This window comes from Mytilus californianus, unplaced genomic scaffold, assembly GCF_021869535.1.
Source record: "Mytilus californianus isolate M0D057914Y unplaced genomic scaffold, xbMytCali1.0.p SCAF_60, whole genome shotgun sequence".
Taxonomy (NCBI): Eukaryota; Metazoa; Mollusca; class Bivalvia; order Mytilida; family Mytilidae; genus Mytilus; species Mytilus californianus.
The window spans coordinates 83,247-88,964 of record NW_026262713.1 but is presented as its reverse complement, the minus strand read 5'-3'; positions in this window follow the sequence as shown (position 1 = coordinate 88,964).

Here is a 5,718-nt window from a genome sequence, read left to right as displayed (position 1 = left end):
TTGAAAATATTAGTCACAATTCAGTTTTGAGATTATTTGATCAGCTTGTTTTATTTGTATTTTAAAGGTGATATATATATGTAAGTGTTGATAAATATGGTGTTGAATTTATATTATGTTTATTGTGAAATTTTGGTTTCAATATGCCATATTGAATACATTTTGAATTTCAAATTGTTGTTCAAATTTCTAGCCAGGGGAAATAGCTGTTAAAAACAGTTCCTAAATTGATGAAATACAATAGATAGATACACAAATTAGGTCTAGGTTGGTTAAGACTTAGTCGAGTATGGTTCAGACTAGGTCGAGTATGGTTCAGACTAGGTCGAGCATGGTTCAGACGAAAATAAAATGGTTAAGTACTGGTCGAGTACAAGTTCAGACTGTTAAGTATGGTTCAGACTACAGTCGAGTATTATCAAGTAAATTTCAGACCAATTCAGACTGGTCGAGTAAAAATCAGTACAGTCGAGTACAAATATAGGCCATTTCAGACTTTTACTGGTTTGTAGTGATATTTACATATAAAAATGCACACAGAGGCTATAAGAAATTGAAATTTGTTACTTTTTGCTCATTTCTATGCTAAGATGTCATGATACAAGAAGTCTAATTGCAAAAGGACTCTTGAATTCAACTTTTTTTTGCAGACATTATGGTTTGATGACCAGTTTTTCACTTTTCAATGGAAAACTTGCATGTAGTTTTAGTCTCATTTGGCATATATTTGAACCACTTACTATCCTAAAGAAGAAAACTATGGTAGCATATGAAATGAATAGGGTGTACTGATCATTGTAAAGTGGTTTTTTTACAGATTTAGTGGAATATTTGTGATGGACTACAGATTTTATGTACAAAGCTCTTCACATTTCACATACATCAAACAGGCCGTTTAACCAGGGACATAAATACAAATATTCTGCACATTTTTTCTGTGATAATCTACTTTTCTCTAGATTCCGAGTTCACAAATGGTTAATTAAATTTGATTTAAGCATAGTAACACAAATATCAGGAACATAAAAAGCTGTCAGATAGAAAGTCAGCATGGCTCTTAGGCATAAAATGGAAACTGCTTTAAAATGCTTATTTTAGCCGTATAATGCCAAAATGCTTATTTTAACAGAATTTCTGTCAAACAAAGATGTAAATACTTTACTTTTCTTGAGTTTGACAAATTGAAACCAGCAAACCATTCAGGAAAGTTGCCAAAGTACAGAATCTACATTTACGGAATTCATCTCTTAGGCCCGAGAACACAGTTATTTCGTAGTGCATTTCTTTTAGACAGTAAATTCAAATTAAAAAAATCGCACCTGCTCTATCTCAAAAATATTTTTACAGTGTAGTGTACTACTATTGATACAAATAATATCAAAATTATAGAAACTTCTACCAGCTCTAACTCAAAATATTGACAATTCTGTGTTAAGGGGGGCTAAAATTCAGTTTGACAGCTTCAGACATTCTAATTTTTGACCTTTTTTAACTGGACCAAATCACTACTTAACATAAAGATTCAGCACCCAAATTTTTTTAACATGTAATTTCATCCCCTTACTTAATATTTCATGCATAAAATATCAAGAAATAAATTGGGAAAGTGTATCAAAAAAAAATGCAAGTTATACACTGTTCACACTAGGGACTATATTCGTAGACAACAAAAACCAAAGGACAATAACTGTGTCCTTGGACCTAATAGGATAGAAAGACTTGACCAATTTTAATAAAACTTTGCATGACCTAAGCTTAGGCAATTATATGATAGTTGGCCAAGTTTCATGGCCATAGGATATATATTATAGAAACTAGGGCCATTTTAATATTGAAATTTGGATGTTTATTTTTGACGTTTAAATCAAATATTTTCAACTGTCAAGATTTTGGCCTAAAAAATTTAAATATTGCAAAAATTTGCTTTTTAAATACTCTTGAATTTAATATAATAAGTCTTAAAAGCAACGGAACACTCATTTGATTTATCAGATTTATTTCAGTTATTCAAAAGTCAAATTTATATGAGCCTGGGCCTGAAAATAGAGATTTTCGAATTAAGGGAAGCCTTACATAAACATGCATTTTTTCAACCAATTTGAAGTTTTTGAAGTTTTTTAACCATACATTATTCTTCCATATATATTAAATGTACTTTATATGTAAAGAAAAGTTACAAAAAGCATACCACATGAGTATAAAATGGTCTTAGGCCATGTAAGACTGAGAATTATTTAGAGTCGATTTAGGCCGTAGCCCATACACTACAAACCAGTAAAGTCTGAAATGGCCTATATCTGTACTCGACTGTACTGATTTTTACTCGACCAGTCTGAATTGGTCTGAATTTTACTCGACATTACTCGACCCCAGTCTTAACCATACTCGACCGTACTGATTTGTACTTGACCCTTATCTTTGCCATTGAAAATAGTCTGAACTATTACTCGACCAGTCTGAAACAGTCTTAACCCATTCTCGACCTGTTCTCGACCAATTTTTTCAGTCTAAACCATACTCGACCAGTCAGAACCATACTTGACCAAAAAACCTATATTTTTTTTAAATTTTAGCTGTTAAAATTAATTTCTTTTTTTCTGACATGAAAACAGCCACAATAAAATAAAGATATATATAAAAATATATTTTTACATCCTTACATGATTCTCAGATTTATCAAATAGAGATAGTTAAATCAAATTATCTTATATAATAATTTAATTATATTAATTTTAAAGTTTTAGAGTTTTGTTAAAAAAAAGATTTTCTTTTAACTAAAAACCACACCTTTACTGAGGGTAATAAAACCTTATTAAAGTGCTTCTTGTTTGGCATGTGTGTTTTTTTTTTAAACTTAATTTTCCTAAATTCCTAAAGAAAAACTATATAGGTTTCATGGTTATGTACAATAGTTATATAATTATCTTTTTAATGAGGTAACAACAGCCAAAAAATCACTGAAATTGTTTAACCTTATATTAGAAATATATCTATTTTTATTATAATTTGGGATATATTATATATAATATATATCAAAAGGGGATAAAAAAAATAAAGAAATAGATAAAATTTTTCTTCTGATTAGTGGTAAAGTATAAAGTAATACCTCCTGCTTGGGGCAAACTCATTAAAAGATCACACCTGGTCAGAGAGTATTAATTTCCAATTAACATTTATTAAAAGTTATTTAAATTTAATTGAAATAAATTTTTTCTGCAACTTTGGAACACATTTCCTTTTTTAAATGGTTATCAAGGATTGCTATGGAAGTTCAATTATCATGATTATCTTAAATTTTTGGTTTTACAAAACAAAGGTGTTAATTTTTTAAAATTTATTAAGTTGCTTTATATACTATTTTAAATATATTTTAATAAAAAAAATGTTCACTGCATTATTAACTAAACTCAACTGACACCATAAATCTATAAAAGGCTTAAGTAAATGGTGAAAATTGTCCAGTAACTATAAAATATATCTGAAACATTCGAAAAAATTTGAATAACATTGAAAATATTAGTCACAATTCAGTTTTGAGATTATTTGATCAGCTTGTTTTATTTGTATTTTAAAGGTGATATATATATGTAAGTGTTGATAAATATGGTGTTGAATTTATATTATGTTTATTGTGAAATTTTGGTTTCAATATGCCATATTGAATACATTTTGAATTTCAAATTGTTGTTCAAATTTCTAGCCAGGGGAAATAGCTGTTAAAAACAGTTCCTAAATTGATGAAATACAATAGATAGATACACAAATTAGGTCTAGGTTGGTTAAGACTTAGTCGAGTATGGTTCAGACTAGGTCGAGTATGGTTCAGACTAGGTCGAGCATGGTTCAGACGAAAATAAAATGGTTAAGTACTGGTCGAGTACAAGTTCAGACTGTTAAGTATGGTTCAGACTACAGTCGAGTATTATCAAGTAAATTTCAGACCAATTCAGACTGGTCGAGTAAAAATGAGTACAGTCGAGTACAAATATAGGCCATTTCAGACTTTTACTGGTTTGTAGTGATATTTACATATAAAAATGCACACAGAGGCTATAAGAAATTGAAATTTGTTACTTTTTGCTCATTTCTATGCTAAGATGTCATGATACAAGAAGTCTAATTGCAAAAGGACTCTTGAATTCAACTTTTTTTTGCAGACATTATGGTTTGATGACCAGTTTTTCACTTTTCAATGGAAAACTTGCATGTAGTTTTAGTCTCATTTGGCATATATTTGAACCACTTACTATCCTAAAGAAGAAAACTATGGTAGCATATGAAATGAATAGGGTGTACTGATCATTGTAAAGTGGTTTTTTTACAGATTTAGTGGAATATTTGTGATGGACTACAGATTTTATGTACAAAGCTCTTCACATTTCACATACATCAAACAGGCCGTTTAACCAGGGACATAAATACAAATATTCTGCACATTTTTTCTGTGATAATCTACTTTTCTCTAGATTCCGAGTTCACAAATGGTTAATTAAATTTGATTTAAGCATAGTAACACAAATATCAGGAACATAAAAAGCTGTCAGATAGAAAGTCAGCATGGCTCTTAGGCATAAAATGGAAACTGCTTTAAAATGCTTATTTTAGCCGTATAATGCCAAAATGCTTATTTTAACAGAATTTCTGTCAAACAAAGATGTAAATCCTTTACTTTTCTTGAGTTTGACAAATTGAAACCAGCAAACCATTCAGGAAAGTTGCCAAAGTACAGAATCTACATTTACGGAATTCATCTCTTAGGCCCGAGAACACAGTTATTTCGTAGTGCATTTCTTTTAGACAGTAAATTCAAATTAAAAAAATCGCACCTGCTCTATCTCAAAAATATTTTTACAGTGTAGTGTACCACTATTGATACAAATAATATCAAAATTATAGAAACTTCTACCAGCTCTAACTCAAAATATTGACAATTCTGTGTTAAGGGGGGCTAAAATTCAGTTTGACAGCTTCAGACATTCTAATTTTTGACCTTTTTTAACTGGACCAAATCACTACTTAACATAAAGATTCAGCACCCAAATTTTTTTAACATGTAATTTCATCCCCTTACTTAATATTTCATGCATAAAATATCAAGAAATAAATTGGGAAAGTGTATCAAAAAAAAATGCAAGTTATACACTGTTCACACTAGGGACTATATTCGTAGACAACGAAAACCAAAGGACGATAACTGTGTCCTTGGACCTAATAGGATAGAAAGACTTGACCAATTTTAATAAAACTTTGCATGACCTAAGCTTAGGCAATTATATGATAGTTGGCCAAGTTTCATGGCCATAGGATATATATTATAGAAACTAGGGCCATTTTAATATTGAAATTTGGATGTTTATTTTTGACGTTTAAATCAAATATTTTCAACTGTCAAGATTTTGGGCTAAAAAATTTAAATATTGCAAAAATTTGCTTTTTAAATACTCTTGAATTTAATATAATAAGTCTTAAAAGCAACGGAACACTCATTTGATTTATCAGATTTATTTCAGTTATTCAAAAGTCAAATTTATATGAGCCTGGGCCTGAAAATAGAGATTTTCGAATTAAGGGAAGCCTTACATAAACATGCATTTTTTCAACCAATTTGAAGTTTTTGAAGTTTTTTAACCATACATTATTCTTCCATATATATTAAATGTACTTTATATGTAAAGAAAAGTTACAAAAAGCATACCACATGAGTATAAAATGGTCTTA